At 35.5% G+C, this 22,229-nt stretch overlaps 1 long non-coding RNA gene across 1 annotated transcript in view; it reads right to left on the bottom strand.

Annotated features, from left to right (window-relative positions):
* LOC309845972 overlaps positions 1–22,229 on the bottom strand; it is a 233,086-nt gene that overhangs the window by 73,684 nt on the left and 137,173 nt on the right. Inside the window, exon 4 of the long non-coding RNA XR_014301636.1 lies at positions 20,780–20,815. This is a non-coding gene — a long non-coding RNA (uncharacterized lncRNA). The remainder of the gene's footprint in view (positions 1–20,779; positions 20,816–22,229) is intronic.

The raw sequence follows: 22,229 nt of genomic DNA, 5'->3' as shown, positions 1-22,229 counted from the left end.
ATAAATATGAGCCAGTTCAAGAAAATAGATGGCAAGGTGGAGGATTTAACAGACAAGAAGAAACTATGAAATGTTTGAAGTTGAAATGATAGAATTAAAAAAAATGGTTACTAAAATTAAAACTCAGCAGTAGAGTGGATACTGGAGAAGAGCGATAAGTGAGCTTCAGATAGAGTAGTAAATATATTAAGGCTGAAGCAGAAAAACATAAAAAATTAAAAAATACAGAAGACTGCATTGGAGACATATGGGGCATAGTAAACATTTTTATCATATGTTTAATTGGAGTTTAATAAAAAAGGAGAGAGAGAATGGGGAGAAAGCAATATTTTAGAAATAACAGCTGAGTTTTCCAAAACTAAAGAATATATGACTCTGAGAAACAAACTGAGGGTTTTGGAAGGGAAGGGCATGTGGGGTTGTTGTGAGCCTGGTGGTGGGTATTATGGAGGGCATGTATTGCATGAAGCACTGGGTGTGGTGCATAAACAGTGAATTGTGGAACACTGGAAAAAATTAAATTAAATTTAAAAAATAATATATCAAGCCAGAAATTCAATAAGCACAACAAAATAGCAAAAAGAGTAAATACAAAGAAAAACATTCCCAGGACCATCACAGTAGAATTCATAAATAGCAAAGAAAAATAGAAAATCTTAAAGTAGCCAGAGGTAAAAAAGAGATAATACTTTCAAAGAAGCAACAATAGGATTAAGATTACAGCCTATTTCTCAACAAAATGATGGATACTAGAAAATAATGGAATAAGATTTTTTAAAAAATAATGGCCAGTCTAGAATTCTAGAGACAGAAATGTCAATTGAAAAAAAAAGATGAAATGAGAAAGTTTTCAGATGAACAAAATCTAAGTACCCAAAGGACAAAGATTATTGAAACAAAGAAAAATAGCAATTAAATGTCACATACAAAAGCCAAGAGTTATTGTAAAGAAAGAAAAAGAAGGAAAACTAACAGAGAAAAATTATATCATGATAATAATAAATAAATTTGAAGAAGTTAATCTAACGTTAATGTAGACTTGAAAGCAAAAAGTATCACAAAGATGAAGCAGGATAGTGAAACCAAGTGTAAACTTACAAGGAAATTATTACAAATCTAAACTTCAATGCAATATACGAAGAGAAATTCCAAAAAACTAAGTACAAATAGAAAAATGTAAATTACTGTAGTAGTAACATCGAACATAAAAAATCAGTGAATTATAGGGAAACTGAATATCATTAAAAAACGTGGCCTAAAATTTACATAAAACACTGCACAAATACAAAATACACATATTCTGTTTATAAACACAAGTCAGAGATTGAATGTATTAAAAGGATTTTTTTAAAGGAAGAACAAAATAAGAAATATAGAAATATAGAACCAATATTTCTCTGAATATTAGGATGTTAAAACACTTCTAATAAATACACAGGTTGAGTATAAAGTGATAATAGAATTAGAATTTTATTAATTGAATGCTAATGAAATTAAAATATTTCATATGAAAACCTGCGCATTACAAAAAGTTGTGGTTACAGAGAAATTTAAGTTTTAAATTTAAAAGTATTAAATATGAAATTTAGTTTGGAAGGAAATAACTATAAATGAATAAATATACATCAAAGTATTTTCAAAAATAGTAGCAAATTAAACACAAAATTTTAGAAAAAGGAAATAAATACAGAGCAGAAAATGAGATGGAGAATAAACATATAATAGAGAATATTAAAAAGCTAATGATTTTTCAAAAGTTAAGTATGATCTAAAAATCTCTAACAAGGGGCGTCTGGCTCAGTGGGTTAGAGCCTCTGCCTTTGGCTTGGTTCATGATCCCGGGGTCCTGGGATCGAGCCCCAATTGGGCTCTCTGCTCAGCGGGGAACCTGCTTCCCTCTCTCTCTCTGCCTCCCTCTCTGCCTACTTGTGATCTTTCTGTCAAATTAATTAAAAAAAAATTTTTTAAATCTTAAAAATAAAATAAAATAAAATAAATCTCTAACAATATAAATTAAAGAATATGGAAACATTACTGTTGTTCCTACAGAAATTAAAAATATAGAAAGGATATTTCAGTTTTAAATAAATAAATTTGATAATTAAAAATTTTCAAGTCACTTGAATAAAATAATATACCTAAAAAACATGAGATATTTAAAGGATAATTTTAAGCCTATTAATGAATTTAGATTTGTAATTTAAAATGTCTTTTAAAAAAATAACCTCTCAGAACCATATGGGTTCACCAGTAAATTCTCCCAAATATTTAAAAAAAAAAAATCTTAGAAAAATTCTACCAGAGAAATGGAAGAGGGAATATTTTTCTAACTCTTTATTAAGCCAGCATAAACTTGATACCAAAAATTGACAATAAAATTAAATGAAAGAAAACATACAAAAACAGTAAAATGCTTAAGCAAAAAAAGATTTGTTTCTAAAATAAACAAGAATGACTTAATATTAAAAATTCTATCAGTAAAATTCAACACAACAACAAATAAAATAAAATTATCTCCTTAAATGCAGAAAATGTTTGATAATTTGATAAAATTCAACATTGAAATATTTTAAAATCTCAGAGAAAAAGAGAAAAATGAAAGAACTTCCTGAATCTAATAAAGAGTATCTACATATAAATCATATGGCAAAATTTTATTGTTAAGATAATAAAGCCTTTACTCCAAGATAGGAAATAATAAAATGATGACCATGATCTTACTTTCTATTATGTGGGAGGATTAGATGGGCAGTACAAGAAAGAAAGGGAAATAAAAGGCATTATAATGGGGAAGGGGACTTTTTTTATCATTTATCCATGTTGAAATTTATACATATAAAATTCCCCCAAATTTATAGATAAACAAATAGATTTTATAAGATAATTTCACAAGTATACAGGATAAGAAACCAATATACAAAATTAATTGTAGGCCTCTATACCAGAAACAAACAATTAGAAAATAAAGTATTTAAAGATACAAGTTCTAATAGAATCCCAAATTATCTAATACCTATAATGAATCTATAAATATCATGAACAATACTCAAAGAAGAGAAGTACCCACCATTATTGAGGAAGTTAAAGAAAATCTAAATAAATGGAAGTATACATTCTTGTTCAGGAATTGGAATGCTACTTATTTCGAAGATATCAATTCTCTACAAACTGTTCATAGACTCAACGTAATCCAAGACAGAATTCTAACCAGGTTTCATTGTGAGTAGTGGTAACCAGTTAATGGTGATAAAGATGCTAAAATGTATATGGAGATGTAAAGGGTCAAAAATAGACATGGCAAACTTGAAGAAGATTTTAGAATTTACAAGTTATAGAATATATAGTATATATATATATATATATATATATATATATATATATATATACTATATATTCTCTCTATATATATAGAGAGAGAAGTTTATAAGTTATAGAATATATAGTATCACCATACTGTAACACTTACTATCAAGCTACTGTAATTAAGACAGCGAAGTTTGGGTATACTGACAGACAAGTAAATCAATGGAAAATTAGAGAGGGCTCAGTAACACATCAAATACATTTGGTTATTTGCCTTATGACAGGTATCACTCAGTGCAGTGGGAAGAAGACTGTGTAATGAGGGATGCTAGGGCAATCGTATGTCCACAAGGGAAAACAATGAATCTTGACCCTGGATACAGAAACAAATCAGTCTAGTTCTATCTACTGGCTTCATTTTTCTGATCTACTGGTTCCAGGCTAGTGTACTCAAACTTGCCTTTGCCACTTCCCCCAAGAATCTACTTCCAAATTCCCACCCAGGGCCTTCCAACCTCTTTTCTGGGACAGGAGGAGGAGAATTAATAATGAAAACAGTTTTTATTTCTAGAAGGAAAGTTGATCATGTGACTTTAAGGTGTTCATTTTCTCGATGGTTTGGGTTTTTTTCTAGCTTAATCGTGGGCAGGTGTGCAGCCCCTGTCCCACTTTAAGGAAGTTTCAGAACATGGTCCTTATCTCAGCATGAAGACTCTCCCAATGGCCCACTCTGTCTCCTTACCCTTCCTTATCCCCTGACTCACAGGCTCTCTGGATCTTTAAGGAGGATAAGCATATCACAGAACCCTTGCAACAGAACCAAACATACTGAAATGACTTTTTCTAAAAATATTAAAACAACCGAAAAAGAATACATGAGGATCGTTCCTCTCAAGGGCTCAATTATTTAGAGGACCTAAAGCAAACTGTGACTGATAAATCTCACCTTGCTTTCCTTGGCAATAACTGATCACACTGTGATGAAAACAAGTTAGAGAATGGGAAAATAATATTCAGATTTCAACAAAATAATGAAAATTCAGGGACTGTTTTTGACTTCTGCAAGGTGAGAAAAGATTTCACATTTTGATTGTATGGCAGGAATCCCTTTTAAAACCGGGCCAGTCTGTGGGATACATTTAAAAATCAACCTTTTCAAATATAGCTACAACCCCCCACAAGATTCCTTGATTTTTCCTGGGTCAGATAAACTATTACATTTCAGAGTGGTGCCCTGTATATGAAAGTGATAAAGATAATTTGGAAGCACAGCAGTGGCTAAAAATACAGATCTGGCAGCTGTTCATTGAAATGTTTTCTGTTATTAAATTCATCGCATAAAATTTTAAATGTCCAAACACAGGCATATAGGTCCTGCCAACTATCAGGAGCTTCACCTTGTTAACAACTAAGTATGTACTGTTAAATCCTACTTTGGCAGTTCCAGAAACTACTGGGTCTCTTTAATGCCTCGTTACTCTTTCCTTTGTGTCTTTCTGCTTTGCTTTAAAAACATGATTACATGAACATTGGGGAACTTAGATTATGTCCTTGAGCCCTTGGTTGCCTTCTTTTTTTTTTTTTTTTTAAAGATTTATTTGACAGAGAGAAATCACAAGTAGACAAAGAGGCAGCCAGAGAGAGAGAGAGAGAGAGGGAAGCAAACTCCCTGCTGAGCAGAGAGCCCAATGCGGGACTCGATCCCAGGACCCTGAGATCATGACCTGAGCCGAAGGCAGCGGCTTAATCCACTGAGCCACCCAGGCGCCCCCCTTGGTTGCCTTCTTTGTGAATGTCTATGTCTATCTTTAGTATTGCTCAATAGAATTTCCTGTGAAAATGAAAATGTACATATCCATATTGCCTAATGCAGCATCCACGAGCCACATGTGGCTAAAAAACACTTTCGAAATATAGCTAGTGCAACTGAGGAAGTGAATTTTTAATTTTATTTTGAAATTTGTCTGACTAAAAATAGCCCCTATGTGGCTGGTCATTTTTTTTTTTTTTTAAGATTTTATTTATTTATCAGAGAGAGAGAGGGCGAGAGAGCAAGCACAGGCAGACAGAATGGCAGGCAGAGGCAGAGGGAGAAGCAGGCTCCCTGCCAAGCAAGGAGCCCGATGCGGGACTCGATCCCAGGACACTGGGATCATGACCTGAGCTGAAGGCAGCTGCTTAACCAACTGAGCCACCCAGGCGTCCCAATGGCTGGTCATTTTTAAAGGCCACTCTCCCCTCTAAAACTTAACCATTCATTAACTCAACCTAAATATTTTTGCCCCTTGACAAGCAGAAAATCATTTATGCTTGACTTGAAATTATTTTTCAAGAACTTTGTCAGTTTGGGAATATTATATTCTTAACATTTTCTTTGTTTTATGAAACTTTAATAATATTGGAGTTTCTCGCCCTTGGTACCACCTTTGTGATTACGGGAAATATAGCTGATGAGCAAGGATCACTGAAGAGATTGTGAAGAGAGACCTCCTTCTGGATTTAATTTCATTAGGAGGACGTTCAGAATGCCAAAATGCTAAATTGCTTAGAATAAAACCCATACCTTTTTTGTGCTATGTTGATTTCCACATGTAGCTAGAAAAACGTTGGTAGTTATGTCTTAAAAAATAATCTTTAAAATCGGCACATCTATTTTTGGAGCTGATTTGGCTGTTCAAGGCTTGTATAGCACTTTAGCATCTCACTAATATTTCACTTAGTAAACAAATACAGTTGCCATGATTGCTCTAGGTTACATGTTCTTTGAAGTTAGGAAATATTTATATCACAGGCTCTATACATAGTACAATCTCCATTGCTAATTCAGATCATATTTTAAGATATAAGATAAAATTTAACATTTATTATGGTGATCATAAACATCTAGCAAACCAACCAGAAAGGAAAAGCAAGCCCTTTTTCTACTTTTTCTTTTTTTCATAAGCCAAGGGAAAAAAAAAGAAATACCTAGTGCAAAATCATATCTCTAATAATAGCTGTTGTATTTAAAATACATGTATGTCAAATTTATTTTAAAGTATCTTCCTATCATAGACTTTCAGGTTGTACCCAAAGGAATGTATTGAAAATGAAAAAAATCAAGTGGTCTGACCAGCCTGGATCACACACTGAAAGTGACTGGAAAAGGAATTAGAGTTTTAGACGTTCACCTCTGATAATTATCCACTGGACCAACTGAATCACAATAGAAATCATTGATTTCTTGGAGACAGTCAGCAAACTGGACCGTTACTCTAGTATAATCATACCTGCAGAAATGTATACAGACTAGTGCGCACTGACCGATAGGTAGGAATTCTTCAGTTTGGCTACATTAGTCGGCAATGAGGTATTGAACATTAGGAGAATTCTTTTAAACAAACTACAAATTGAAGAAAGGATATCTAAGCTATCATTTCCAGTACATTTTTTCCTAAAATTAAGAAATGCGTCCATTGGCATATTTAACGTTTCCTTGAAAATTCAGGGTCATCGTTCAAAGTTTGTATGGATAATGTAAAGGGAAATGAGACAGGCGTGCTTCTTCAAACTGAAGATGGCATAAAGCTAGCAGAGAAAACCGATGCAACAGAAAAGAGAAATCCCAAAGTGAAAACAAATAATGATCAAAAAAACAATCAGTAAACCTAAAATTCTGAATTTTTTAGAAGATTTTGTTTATTTATTTGACAGAGTGTAAGAGAGCACAGGCAGAGGGAGTGGCAGGCAGAGGGAGAGGAAGAAGCAGACTCCCCGCCGAGCAAGGACCCTGGAATGATGATCTGAGACTGACTGAGCCACAGAGCACCCCCTCCCCCCAACTGAGAAATTTCTAATTTAGTTTCAAGCAGAGAACCCACAATACAGATGAGAGATTCCAGCATCATTGGCTGTCTTTCTCCCTTGTTTCTTTTTTCCTCCTTTTCTTCTATCCCAGATTGTGTTCGAGAAACAGTTTAGAGCTGTCTGCAAGACCAATTCTACTACCTGCTTATTCTCACACAAACTTCACAATACGCCCATGAGATAGCACTGAGGTAAAATTTAATTTGTCGCACTGAGATCTGTCGTTAAAACAGAATTAGAAACCAACTTATAAAGATACAGAGACTAGGTATCAGACACTAACTTCCTACTGAATTGCTCTCCTTTTCTAAGAGGTAAATCTTATTTCCCAAGATCACCCTTTATAGGTACCTGATTCAAGGCGGTTCCACTTCTGCCATCCTCAATGCATAACATATATTTGGTACTTTTTGTGATCTTAGTTATTCGTTTATTAAAGTCGATGCCCGGTGGCTCAGTGGCTTAAGCCTCTGCCTTCGTCTCAGGTCATATCTCAGGGTCTCTCTACTCAGCAGGGGGCCTGCTTCTCTCCCTTCCCCTTCCCCACTACTTGTGCTCTAAACATCTTCTAAAAAATAAATAACCATATGATTGTTAGAATTAAGTACAGAAATAAAATAAAAATACTGGAATCACTGAGGGTTTAAGCAATCTGCCACTAAACAGAGAGCATGCATGGGTTTAGAGACTGCCCTGGACTTGCCCTTGTCTCAAGTCTTTCTCAAGAAGTATCTGAGGTTAACGTTAATTCCGAATGAGTCAGACTAACCTGCTTACTCAGTCTGACTGGAATCGATTGCTCATGTCCCTGCGGCCAGGGGCACTTTCCAAAGGTGGGGTGGCAGGCTTTGTCCACTGCAGAAACCGAGCGGCCCCAGGTCCCCCACTGGCTGCCTGCAATCCCACAGGCCAGCTTTCCTAGAACATTGGTGGTCTACCTTCTGCTTTCTGAACTGCTCAGTCTGAGTCCTTGCAGACCTGCTCTCAGCTTGAAGCCTGACCTTCAACCCCTATCCTTGACCCTGACTGTCCCTTTTCCTACTTTAGGTTTTGGGTGCTTTAGCCATAAAATAATGCATTTGTCCATAATTCTAAATTCTCTCTAAAACTCTAAAATGTGGTGGCTTCTTGAAATGATTGCTTTGGGCTTGTTTCAAATTTCAAGAGAATTAAAAAACCACAGTTATTCTAAAAGATAGTAAGCAACATTAGATGAGTAAAGGGTACTCTTAGAGTTTAATTACAGGGAAGGAAGATGACTTCATATGTTTTAAAACCCTAATAATCCATTCTCATGGGATGGGAGTAAAGGGAAGAGAGTTAATAAAATACCAAATGATTCTGATGAATTCAATTAGTCAAGCCGTGGCTGATTAGTCAATATTTGAATAAAGCCACACACACATCCACTCCAAGTTTTCCTTTGTTTTTCTAAGAAGTGATCCCAGTGAACTGACTCCCATGCTCAGTAACTCCCGTTCAGAGATTCGGTCTTTAAAAACAGTTACTACTGCTGGAAGAAGAAATACTGCCTGTCAGTCCTAATTGATGTTTAGCTATCAAGTACATTTGAAATAAATTTATTACTTCGCCTGATCTCAGTTTAATACATTCCAAAGGTGGGGAGGAATGCATAAGAATTTATAGAGTCTCAGTTCTCCACACTAAAGTGTGCTATAAATTATGACATTATTTGGCCATGAAATTAACAAGCCATAGAAACCACACCATTAGCAAGGTATACAGTGGTAAACAGCAGGGGATGATCATGATATAAAAAAAAAATAGACGGTGTATGCAGGTGTAGCTGCCAATAAAGCCATAATTAGATGCATTCCTATGTATTTAGCAGGTAAGCTCTTTGAGGGCAATTGCTATGAATTCTACATGCCTGTCAGGATATGATAACCCATATGCTACGTCCTTTGTTTAAAGACTCTGGGTTATCATGGGTAAATTCAGAACTCTTCTCAACATAAAGGTTGGTCAACATGCATTCTGGACAGCAGAATGACACACACCTTTCACATCCTCCAACTAAGTGCCATTTTAACAAATTCAGGGGAAAGTAAGGCACACTATAAGAAGTTAGGGAGAATGGATGGAAGGAAAGGAGGGAGGAAGAGAAGGGAGGAGGAAGCAGAAAGGCATGTATGGATTATAAAGGATGGACCCTAAACTAACCTGAGTACCCTAAATTATTAGAGCATGCCACAGAAACTTAACTGAAAACAATAAGCCAGACTCGGAAAGAATCTTTGTTTTTTTTTTTTTCATGTTACTGCATACACACATTCATCTTAAATAATCTCTATATTTTTATCCAATAAGGGAGCACTGTTTTGCAAGGCCATCTGTGTTCTATCAGAGGGCATGTAGTAAAGGTCAGACGACTCAACTTTAGCAGAAGAATTAGCTCTCAGGTGCATAACTGCTTCTTACAGGTTGTAACTCTTTGAATTTTCCAGAAATATTTCCAAAATAATCAAAACTAGAAGACTAAGACAGCTGTCTTTAAAAGTTTTATACTAATAAGGTTTCTGTAGGAAGAGTATGCTCCTGGATTATCAACACAATAGTGACCAACAGCTTAATTTACGCTGAGAAATTTATGCAGCAACAAACATGTCGCCTCCTTTATAGTGACCAGCTTCCTGGCTTCAATCTTATACTTCTTAGGAAAGACAAATATTAAGCCAAGAATAACACTGGCCGTGTGAGAGGCTTAGATGGACCTACAGACGCCCTCAGTGAAAATCACCCAGCCAAGCAAAAGTTCTGCTTAAAATATCCCCCAGATGAGTGAATCTCAAAAACCATGTACTGAGCAAATGAATCCAGATATAAAAGGGCACCTACTGTATTATTAAATTTCCAAGAAATTCTAGACGAGGCAAAATTAATCTATATAGGACAAATCAGTGGTCTCCTGGGGTGGGACATGGGGAGATGTCTGCAAAAAACTAGGAGACTTTCTAAGGTGTTAGACTCATTCTCTGTCTTTATGGGACTAGTTGTTACACACACTTGTACATGTTAAAATTCACTTAACTTTGGATTAAAAATATTTGTACTTTGGCTCAGTGGGTTAAGCCTCTGCCTTTGGCTCAGATCATGATCTCAGGGTCCTGAGATGGAGCCCCTTATCGGGCTCTCTGTTCAGTGGGGAGCCTGCTTCTCCCTCTCTCTCTGCCTGCCTCTCTGCCTACTTGAGATCTATCAAATAATTAAATAAAACCTTAAAAAAATAAAAATATGTGTATTTTATTGTGTGTAAATGACAGCTCAGTAGGGTTGATTAAAACCAAAACCAAAACAAAGCAAAACAGAAATCCCTCAAGACCTCAAAGAAAAGGTGCTGTTTCATCCAGACTGGAAATAACGCACAGGGCCTTTCCACTCTCACATATCCCTCAGATTATTCAGCCTATTTTAAAATGCTAGAATTCTCTATCAGAAAAACTCACCACCATTACCTTGATTTCTTCTCTGCCTCTTCTCCCAATAGAGTGAAGTCAAGTGTAGGAAAAAAAAAACAAAAAAACAAAAAAAACCCCAGCATTTTCATCATTACAGATGCTTAACGAAGCTATTATTTATAGGATAAATTTTGGCTACAGTTTAAAAAAATCAAGCTTTTTGAGATTTATAAACCTTAACAGTTAAATTATTGTCTCCCCTACAATTTGGAAAAATTTATTTTGAAAATGAATAGCTGAGATTTGACATTGTTGTTTCCTGTAGTTCTTTCTTCCCCTGCAGGAGAAATGATCGGCGTGAACGTGAACAGGAAGGAGGAGCACGGACATAAAGTGAAAACATCACCTGGTTGCATTTGCACAGTTATGATTTATTTGGGCCCCCTTTAAAAAATAATCTATTGTCAGAATCCATCCAGTCTCTGCGAAAGCCAGGATATTTGTCCCTTTGTTTTGGGAGTGTTGTTTTTCACCAAGGACTCTCCATGCCTAGAACAGTGGCTGGCAAGAAAAAGGATGCATACACGTTTGTTGAATGACCATATGAATAGGTTCTGGTGCTCAGTATCCGTTTCAAACTGTCATTGTGCTGTGATCTCTATAACAGAGCTTAGAGAGGACTCATCAAGGTATTTGTAGTTAAGGATCATTGTAATCAAATATGTCTTTTGTCTGAAATGGTCCTACAACTCCAAATGCATTATTTTCCCTAACATCATGGTTACCTCAAAAAAAAAAAAAAAGCCATTACTTTCAGCAGATTGTAATGCAAATTCATCACGGATAAGCCTCATGGTGATCCTTTTAATATTATAACAGCAGATTCCTCACACCTCCTCACAAATTAATAATTTTTTTTTAAATTTTGTTTATTTGATAGAGAGATCACAAACAGGCAGAGAAGCAGAAACAGGCTCCCCACTGAGCAGAGAGCCCAGTGTGGGGCTCGATTCCAGCACCATGAGATCATGATCTGAGCTGAAGGCAGAGGCCACTGAGCCACCCAGGCACCCTGAAATTAATAAATTAATTTTTTAAAAGATTTTATTTATTTATTTATTTGAGAGAGAGAGAGAGAGAGCACAAGCAGGCAGTTAGAAGTAGGCTCCCCACTGAGTGGGGAGCCCAAAGCGGGGCTCAATCCCAGGACTATAGGATCATGATCTGAACTGAAGGCAGAGGCTTAACCAACTGAGCCACCCAGGTGCCCCGTCATCTTAATTTAAACCTGGCTTTTCACTGCTGGCCTCACATTCCCTCCTCACTCTGTTTGGGCCTCTTCTCCAACTACCACTTCACTCTGAAACCAAAGAGAGAATCAACACCTTCCTGCTCTTTATAATACCTCCAGGTCCTTATCAAATTGCAACTGCTCTGAAGAATAGCCGAACAATTATTGTATCGGAGCTGTTTGCCAGTTTGTAGCTCTAAAAATTAATGAAGGTGCAGCATCTGTCAAAAATAGAGTGGTTTGGGGCGCCTGGGTGGCTCAGTGGGTTAAGCCGCTGCCTTCGGCTCAGGTCATGATCTCAGGGTCCTGGGATCGAGTCCCGCATCGGGCTCTCTGCTCAGCGGAGAGCCTGCTTCCCTCTCTCTCTCTCTGCCTGCCTCTCCATCTACTTGTGATTTCTCTCTGTCAAATAAATAAATAAAATCTTAAAAAAAAAAAAAATAGAGTGGTTTAAATCTATGTAACACAGCGGAGTCTGAAGTCATTTATGCCGATCCATGGGGGACACACCCTCCTTCTGGCAGAGCCAATCCCACACAACGCTCTTGCCCTGTCAGGTAAGTAACCAGGAAAGCAATGGATGCTTGCCTTTGTGGAAGGAAATACCTGGCTTTAAGAAGGCTTGAAATCCATGCATTTTTCTTGGATTCAACTCCCCATGAATTACTTTATCTATAAAGAGCAATTATCATCAGAATTTCTATAAGCAAGTAAGATGCTATTCCATGTCTCTTCTGCATGTTGACTTTTCCCTTTCTTTTTATTCCATGGAGCCCTATAAGACACCTTTCTATTTTTTACCAAATCGGGTGTGTGTGTGTGTGTCTGTGTGTGTGTGTGTGTGTGTGTCCACCAGATGCAAATGTCATTAAAATAAAATAAAATAAACAGAGTCTTATGAAGAGCAGTCTGCTTCAAGTAGTGGAAACTGAAAGCACTGATATTTGTGGACAACTTTACACTCGGATATTTGCACCCCCCACCAAATTTTCTTGATTTCACTATATGCAGGAATTTTTCAAATTTTCTACAATGATCATTTGTCAGTTGTATAATTTCACAATAATTATGTTAAGAGTAAATCATAGAGTCTTCTGCTACCCGTTGCAGTTTAACTATTCCTCTCCTTGTCATCAGCAGCTGTGGAATCATCTATTAGTACACAAGCAAAGACTCTCAACACACCAGTGCTTTATGCGGACAAGAACTATGCTGGGCTCTCTCTTTCCTAAGAAGAGACTATAAACCACAGTATATAACTCCAAGTATTCCAAAGTTACAAAACACTTATCTATGAACACTCAAAAAGAGTTTACGAACTTGCATAGAAAACAAACCTATAAAAGTTTATAACTAAACTACATAACTAAACACATAATACACTGACTGTAATGTCCTGATCTGCTCTCATCCTTAGGTAGCTGCACACTGAGGCAAAATAATACTTTAAACCATTGGGAGCCACACCATCTCTCATACCAACCACACCATTACTTCCTTAAAGAGAATAGGAAATTAACCTAAATATCAGGAGGAATAAAAAGGCATTACCAATGAAGACTCTTTGGTTAAAGACAATGAGGGAACTTTACTATTGCAGGCTTCAGATGGCCTCTGTATTTCTCAGGTTTCATGCTAAATCATAAAGTGTCATACTGTGCCCAAAACCTTTTTTTTTAAGATATTTATTTATTTATTTATTTATTTATTTGACAGACAGAGATCACAAGTAGGCAGAGAGAGAAGAAATAGCAGGCTTCCCACGGAGCAGAGAGCCTGATGTGGGGCTCAGTCCCAGGACCCGGGGATCATGACCCAAGCCGAAGGCAGAGGCCTTAACCCACTGGGGATCATGACCCAAGCCGAAGGCAGAGGCTTAACCCACTGAGCCACCCAGGTGCCCCCGCACATCTGTTTTTTTTTTTCCAATAGTCCACTTTAAATCAAAGCAATAAATATTGAGGATTATTTTGGCTCCAAAATTCTAAGCCATTGTGATTATGCCTTCCTGATCCTGCAGATATTGTTAGAACCACCAAGGACTGGCCAAACTGTCAATGTATTAGACAGCTTATGAATTATCAGTTAAACAGAATCTAGTACAATTATTTGCTAAGTAATTCCTTTGAGGCCTGTGGGATGTCAACAAAATGTCCTATGATGTGGGATCTTTATCCATAAGACGGGGGAACAACGCCAACCCACACTGCAGAAACTGGCCTGATGCTGAAATCCACCATAGGGCGTAGGATGAACAAAGAGAATATGAATCACATACATCCATTCACTCATTTGGACAATCAACAAATATTTTTTTAACAAATATTCATTTTAAAATCTGCCATTATATGCTAATAAACGGTGGGCACTAAGAGTAAAATGCTAAAGCAGACATACTCCCTTCAGGCCCACCTAGAATTCATCACTCAGGGAAATGCCTTCATTGTAAAATATTAGGACTCATAAGTCGCTGCCAATGCTGTCATCATCCTCAAGTGACCGAATGATACAGGTTGTTTCCTAAATAGGCCTCATGCTCTTTGTACTTTGCTTTCAGTAGTTTTATTTTTCTTCAAGGGACATAATCCAATGACCAATTTCTACCAGTTAGCAAAGTCTGGAGAAAATTTACTTAGTGAACAATTTCTTGGGGTCTCACTCTTCTGCCATATTCTCCTCCGTGCTCTTGAACTAAGGAGACCTTGATTAAAGTCACTTGCTCTAATCCTATTATTTTAAAATATGGCTTCCCCAGCTTTGAGGATTTCTCCTGGACCAATAGGGTTGCAAAGCGGCACTGAAGCAGAAGCAGGTAAATTTCCAAATGACAGCTCTAAAAATATCCACTCTCCCTTTGTTCTCCTTCCATCCCTTTGCTCCGAACACCTCTGCCCTGACGCATTGCCTTTACCCTTCTGTGATTACTGCTTCGAAGGGCTTTCTAAGAGCAGGGAGTATTTATGGTTTCATTTGCTCCTGAGTCCTTGGTGGAAAAGGATTGTTCCTGATTCTTACTAATTCCACACTCACATTGTTAACACAAAAATCATAGTATTTCTTTTATATTCTCCTTGGCTTCATATTTCTTCTGTTTCCCTTTCCTGGGCCAACAAGGAAAGAATATTTTTAAAGAAAAAATACTCTTTCCCCATTGCCCTCCTGAGTTTCATGTTCATACCTCCGATCTCATTTCCAACCTCTATTAAGGGAAGCATTGCAAAAATATAAAAAAGTTCTTTGTGCTTTTCCTTGTAGCAGCCAATTATTCTAATTTGTTCTGTCTCTAAAGAACGGAATGCAAAATCAACACAAAGGCCGATTATGTGATCTGTTCCACGGGAAAGATCTGAGTCGTCTATTTACTAATGAAGCTCAGTATGTACTATTAAAGGTTGACAGAAGCAATCGCCAGGAATTTTCATCCCTTAAATTAGTGTTTTCCACCAGATGCACGTCTTTCATTTTGGAGAATATATTCTTTAAGTTCAGGATACAGCCGGACAAAAGAAAAGAAAAAAACAAGGTAACGAACACAACATTTTTTAAGTAATAACACAGTCTACAGCTATCATCCCTCCCCAAGGAATTCAGCCTACTTTTATGGACACAATTTAGTACAAACTCATAAGAAAGCTAACAAAACTCAAAATCACTTCACAATAGCCTAGAGAAGTAAAGGCCAAAAATGATTATTGCCAAGCCCAGAAGATAGCAGCACCCACCAAAAAGAGCATAGGACAGGAAAATTGGGAAGTCTGTGTTCTAATTTCAGTTATTCCTGTAAAGCATTAGTGTGATCTGAGCACAATCAACCTGCTCCACTTTTCCCAAGTATAAAAACCTACATCATTCACTCAGTAGAATGAAATACTAGATCTGAAAAGTCTTAGATCTCTTCAGGAAGTAAAACAAAACAAGTTATTGATTCAAAATCAAATCTTTAAGAAGTCTCTATTCCATCAGAAATCCTTCCCAATTCTTAATTCTTCAGTTCCTTTTCTGTCTACTCTTGGCTAGTGCTCAAAGCCTAAATTCACATTTTATAAGTAATATAATGAAATAATCATAACACAGGAAGTCTCTGTATTCCACTGAAATGAAGACTCTAAATAATTTCCAGATAATTTAGGCAATAAAAAATACTTCTGTTATACACGCAAAGTTACTTGTGTAATAAATGTTAAAACGAAATTTCCTAACCAAGTACATTGGTTCAAATAGAGACACTAATTTGAGTTCTACTCTGGTGCTAAAACCCAGTGATAGGTCTCATATTGTTTCTGAAGGAATATTTCAGAGCACTGAGACAAATTTATCCTAATAACTTTGGTATTAGTAGTAGTATCAGAAGATAAGGTGTGACTGGCTGGACACAGATGAAGACCTCAGGATAGACAAAACCAAGGACAAATTATATGAAATAAGATATTGTTTTAGTCCATTGAGCATGTCACCCAGGACAGAACCCAGAAAGATTTATTATCAATGACATGAAGCCAGAGCCAGTGAGGAATGAATGGTGGATGATTACAATAGGTAGGGTCTACAGTCACGAGGCACTGAAGGTTGGAGAGACCTGGCAAGAAATATTTTACTTTCTGAGCCGGTCTCCCCAAGTTGGCCGAAATTGTCAGCTTTTTAAGAGATCTTTGGGGGTGACTGGGTGGCTCAGTTGGTTAAGCAGCTCCCTTTGGCTCAGGTCATGATCCTGGAGTCCCAGGATTGAGTCCCACATTGGGCTCTCTGCTCAGCAGGGATTCTGCTTCTCCCTCTGACCCTCCCCCATCTCATGCTCTCTCTCTCTCTCTCTCATTCTCTCTATCAAATAATAATAAAAAAGAGATATTATACTGTTTATAATGAATTTGCTTCAAACATGGTATAGGTAGATTGGAAGTAAAAAGATGAAAAAGATATGTCATATGAACATCAAAAAAGACAGGAACAACTATATTAATAACAAATAAAGTAGACTTTAGAGCCAAAGAGGGATATTACATAAAGATAACAGGACCAAGTGATAATATAGTGATGCTAAATATGTATGCATCAAATAACAGAACTTTAAAACACATGAAGTGACCACTGAAAGAGCTAAAAGAAAAAATAGAAAATATTCATGATTATTATTTGAGACTTCAACATAACAATTGATAGAACTGCTAGACAGCAAATCAGCAAGGATATAGAACTGAACACCAGCATAAATCCACAGGATCTAAGTAACACTGATAAAACAGACTCCATATTTCTTTCAAGTGTTCATGAAATATTCACTTATAGACCTTATACTGGGTCATATAACATACAGTAGCAAACTTAAAAGAATTGGAATCATACACACTGTATTCTTTGACTCAAATGGAATCAAACTAGAAATCAATAACAGAAAGACAACAGGAAAATCTTCAAATACATGACAACTACACTCCAAGTAATCCATGGGTCAAAAGGGAAGTCTCAAGGAAAATTTTTAAAAATGCATCAACTAAAATAAAATGAAAATATAACAGATTAAAATTTATGGAATGAAGCAAAGCAATGCCGAAGGGAAATTTATAACACTAAATTAGAAAAAAGGAAATATTTCAAAGTAGTATTTTAATTTTATATATAAAGATACTAGAAAAAGAGAAAAATGAACTCATAGAAAGCAGCAGGAAGGAAATAATAGAGATAAAAGGAGAAATAATGCAATTGAAAATAATAGGGAAAAATCAGTGAAACAAAAAGGTGTTTCTTTGAAAAAAAAGTCTAATCAATAAAAATCTAGTAAGACTAACTAAATCTAGAGGGATAAAAAGAAAACACAAACTATAAATATCAGTAATGTACAGAGGAATATCATGACATATCCTGCAGGATAATAAGGAACAAGTTATAATGAACAAGTCTACACTATAAACTCAATACATAATAGAAATGAACTAATGCTTCTAAACAACAAACTTCCAAAACTCAGCCAAGATGAAATAGATAATCTGAATTTTTCTACTACCATTAAAAACACTGAACTTTTCATTTAAAAAATCCCAAAAGAAATATTCGGGCTTATGTGATTTCAATTTTACCAAAGATTTTAAGAATTAACACCAATTCTATGCAACTTTTATAAGAAATATAAGTAGAAGGACTGCTTCCTAATTCATTTTATGAGGTCAATATAACCTTGATACCAAGCAGACAAAGATAGTATAGAAACAAGAAAACTAAAGGCCAATATTTCTCATGAATTTAGTTGTAAAAATCCTCAACCAAATATTAATAAATTAAATCCAGAAATATATAGAAGAATAAGGTACCATGTCCAGGTGAGATTTATCCAGTTAAGCAAAGTTGGTTAAATATTTGAAAATCAAACACTGTAATCCACCATACCAATAAGTTAAAGAAAAAAATTCATGTGATTATATCCACTTATGCAGAAAAGCATTTGACAAAATCCAATCCCATTCATAATCTTAAAAGGAAAAAAAAAAAACTAAGCAAGTTGGAAATAGAGAGAAAAATTACTCAAACTCATACAGATGATCTACAAACATCCTGTACCTAGTTTTACACTTAATTGTGAAAGATTGGATGCTTTCTCTGTAAGATCAAGAATAAGGTAATAATGTCTGCTTTCACTACTCTCACTAGTTTAACATATTACTGAAGGTTCCAGCCAGAATAATAAACAAAAATAAATACATAAATTTTAAAGTTAAAAAATTAGAATTTTATTTAAAAGACAAAAGGTAGAGATACTGAATAAACAGAAATAAAACTGTCTCTATCCATAGATGATTTGATTATCTAAATAGAGAAATTTCCAAGGAATCTACAAAATGCTCCTAGAAATAGTAAGTTAATTTTGTAGGGTACAAGATCAACACAAAAGTTAATTGTATTTCCACATACTAACAACAAACACATGGAAGACTAAATTAAAAAATGCAATGCCATTTATAGTGGTTTTAAATAAAATCAAATATTTAGATATAAGCCTAATAAATCATTTGTATTATCCATATGCTAAAAATCACAAAATATTGATGAAGGAAATCAATAAAATTCCAAACAAATGGAAAGACATACTTTGTACATGGACTAGAAGACAAGACAGTGTCAATTGTCCCCAAGTGAATAGGCTTAACACAACGACTATTAAAACCCTTAAGGCTTTCCTAGACATAGAGAAGCTTATTCTAAAACTGAAATGGTAAGCAAGAGGTCTGAGAATAATTTCGTAAAAGAATAAAATGGGAGAAATTAATCTACATGATTTCAAAATTTAGGAGCATTGGTGGAAGGACAGACATATAGATCAATGGAACAGAATAGACAAACCAGAAATAGACTTATACAAGTATACCCAACTTATTTTTGACAACAGTACAAAAGCAATTAGATGAAGAAAAAACAGACTTTTTAACAAATGCTACTGAGACAACTGGACATCCACAGGCCGTCTGATATCAAATAAACAGCTTGGATCTATAATATATAAAGAACTCTCAAGACTCAACTTAAAAAAAAATCAAATTAGAAAATGGACAAAAGGCATGAATAGACATTTCACAGAAGAGAACATACAGATGGCAAATAAGCACATGAAAAGATTTTTAATATCATTAGCTATTAAGGAAATGCAAATTAAAACCATAATGAGATATCACAACATTCCTATGAAAACTGCTAAATTTAAAAAAAGTGACCATACAGTACTTGTTTTTCTCTGCATTATTTCACTTAGATTAATACCTTCTAGTTCCATCCATGTTGTTTCAAATGGCCAGATTTCATTCTTTTTTATGGCTGAGTAATATTCTGGGGTATTTGTGTATGCGTGTACACAACATTTTCCCTGTTCATTCACCTATCATGGACATTTGTTTCCACATCTTGGCTGTTGTAAATAATGCTGCAAGAACATAGGCTATGTACATTTCAAATTAGTGTTCTCTTTTTCTTCAGATGGGTATCTAGAAGCAGAATTTGTTTTTAATTTTTTGGGCCACCTGAACAATGTTTTCCATGGTGGCTGCACATTCTGCATTCCCACCAACAATGCACAAGGGTTCTCTTTACACACATCCTTGGCAACACTTATTTCTTATTTTTTTTTGTTTTCTTTTGTTTTTTTAATAACCATTCTGACATGTGTGAGGTGATAGCTCATTGCAGATTTGCATGTCCCCGACAGTGATGTTGAGCATCTTTTCATGTCCCTGTTGGCCACCTGTATGTCTTCTTTGGAAAAATATCTATTCAGGTTAATTGGATTGTTTGTGGGGTTGTTGTTGTTGTTTTTAAATAGATATTGAAAGTTGTTCTTGATTATATCATTTGTGAATACCATCTCCCGTTCATTAGATTGCTTTTTCATTTTGTTCATGGTTTCCTTTGCTGGGCAGAATCTTCTTAGTTTATGTAGTTTTGGTTGTTTGTTTTTGTTTTTGTTGTCCTTGCCTGAGGAGACAGATCCAAAAAATATATTGCTAAGACCAATGTCAAAGAGCTTACTGCCTGTTTTCTTCTCATCCATGTAATCTTGAAATGTGACAGTACATTTTAAAAATTCAAACAGGCTGAGTGATACCTTTGAGATGATAGAAAAATAAAATAAATTCATAATGTTCATGGGTTGTTTGCCCCTGGGGTAGATTGCCCTAATGGGGGGATATGTGAGCCTTTTTCCAACTCATTAAGTAAAACCTCTAGCAAGCAGCCCCTGGTTCTCTTCAAAGGGGGCGGGGAGAAAGATCTTTAATCATAATAATCCTGGGGGGAAAAAAATCTCAGAAATAAGACATCTGCTTCTGTGCCTTGTTGTTTTGCAGGCTAACAGTGATTGCTTTAGCAGCTTCTATTGCCATATGTGTACAATAAGTAAATGAACATAAAATTGAATGAACACATAAAAGAAGGATAAACTCACCCAGCTTAACAAATCCACTCTCTCACCTGCTGTGCCCTGAAACATGGAAAAAAAAAAAAAAAAAGGAATCATCGGATCATAAGGATTAGTGAAATAACAGTCTCTGTTAACAACACTGACAAAAGGTGTAAGGGTAGTTTGTCTGAGGTGGGGACTGACAGTCTAGCTGCTAGTCTAATTCTTAATACTGCCCTCGTCTACTCCTTTTCTCCCAATCAGGAAATAAAAATAACTTCTACATTTGTCTTGGAGGAAATAAAAACTCCAAACAAACTTGTGTTTTTTATTTTGCCTTGTTTTGGTATTTGTCCAGTTGAAAATGAAATACATGCCTGGGTTTCCTTCATCTTTCACAGAGTCAATGTGGAAAACATTATGGTTGTGAATTGTAAGACCAGAAAATCTGAAATTGTTCTTTCCAAACCACTGATAATTAACCAATATTTTATATAATGCTAAAACCTTAGAGACTCTTTTTGATATTGAAAAAGCTCTGAAAACATTAGCTAATTTTTTCTCATCGCATTTCACATGCCTTGTAACTGGGTATTATTAAGAGCCTTCAGTATTCACCAATGATTAAATGTTTTTTAATTCTTACTGCTATAGCAGAATCATACTATTGATGAAAGGAGTTTTGTTTTGGATTTTCAAAACAAGGATAGCAGTAGTAGATGTTTATGTGTTAACTTATGGTAATAATTAAATGTGAAAAATAAATAAGTTTCATATATTGGTGGTTATTCCAAAATGTAATTAATATCTTCAATATCTATGGCAATTAGCTTCTCATGCATTTCCATTTTAACAACTGGCTACAAGCAGAGACAATAAATCCAAACAAACCCAAGTTCAAGTTCATGGCTATCCCTCACTACCTGTGCAGTTAGGCAAGTTACTGACCTGCCAAGGCCTTGGTTCATAATAATTAGCATTATTGTAATGCTCATAATAATCACCAGCCTCACATATATGTCACAAGGGTTAAATGGAAGCATGAATTTACATAGGGCCAATCATGCAGTAAGTAACCAGAAAATGTTACCTATTACATCCTTCTCAGTGGACTTTTTATTTTGGCAAATTTTTGTTCCCTTTAATCTTTCTTCCTTAGTCACCTAAGTCACTCCATTCAGCTAGTTCTTCCTATTTTCATGTTAAAAAAATTATCCTCTTCTCATTTCTAATAACTCATCATTCCTTCTGTAACCCTTCTCCCTTAACTCCTCTCAACCACTACATCTGAAGACAGACCTACTTAGACATTAATGAAGTTTAAGCCTCAGTGCTCTACACTTCACACTTCTACGGGTACTTTTTAAGTCCCAGGAAAAATCCTCAACAATAGTTCATGTAATCAAATGTTTTTGCAAAATTTTTAAAGGTGAGATATCTTGACTTCAATCCATTAAGACCACTGTCTCTTTCTTTTCCAATTTTTTCTCCATTG

Source organism: Mustela nivalis (genome assembly GCF_964662115.1).
Source record: "Mustela nivalis genome assembly, chromosome: 13".
In the NCBI taxonomy this organism is placed as follows: Eukaryota; Metazoa; Chordata; class Mammalia; order Carnivora; family Mustelidae; genus Mustela; species Mustela nivalis.
This window is presented reverse-complemented; position numbering and strand designations above follow the sequence as displayed.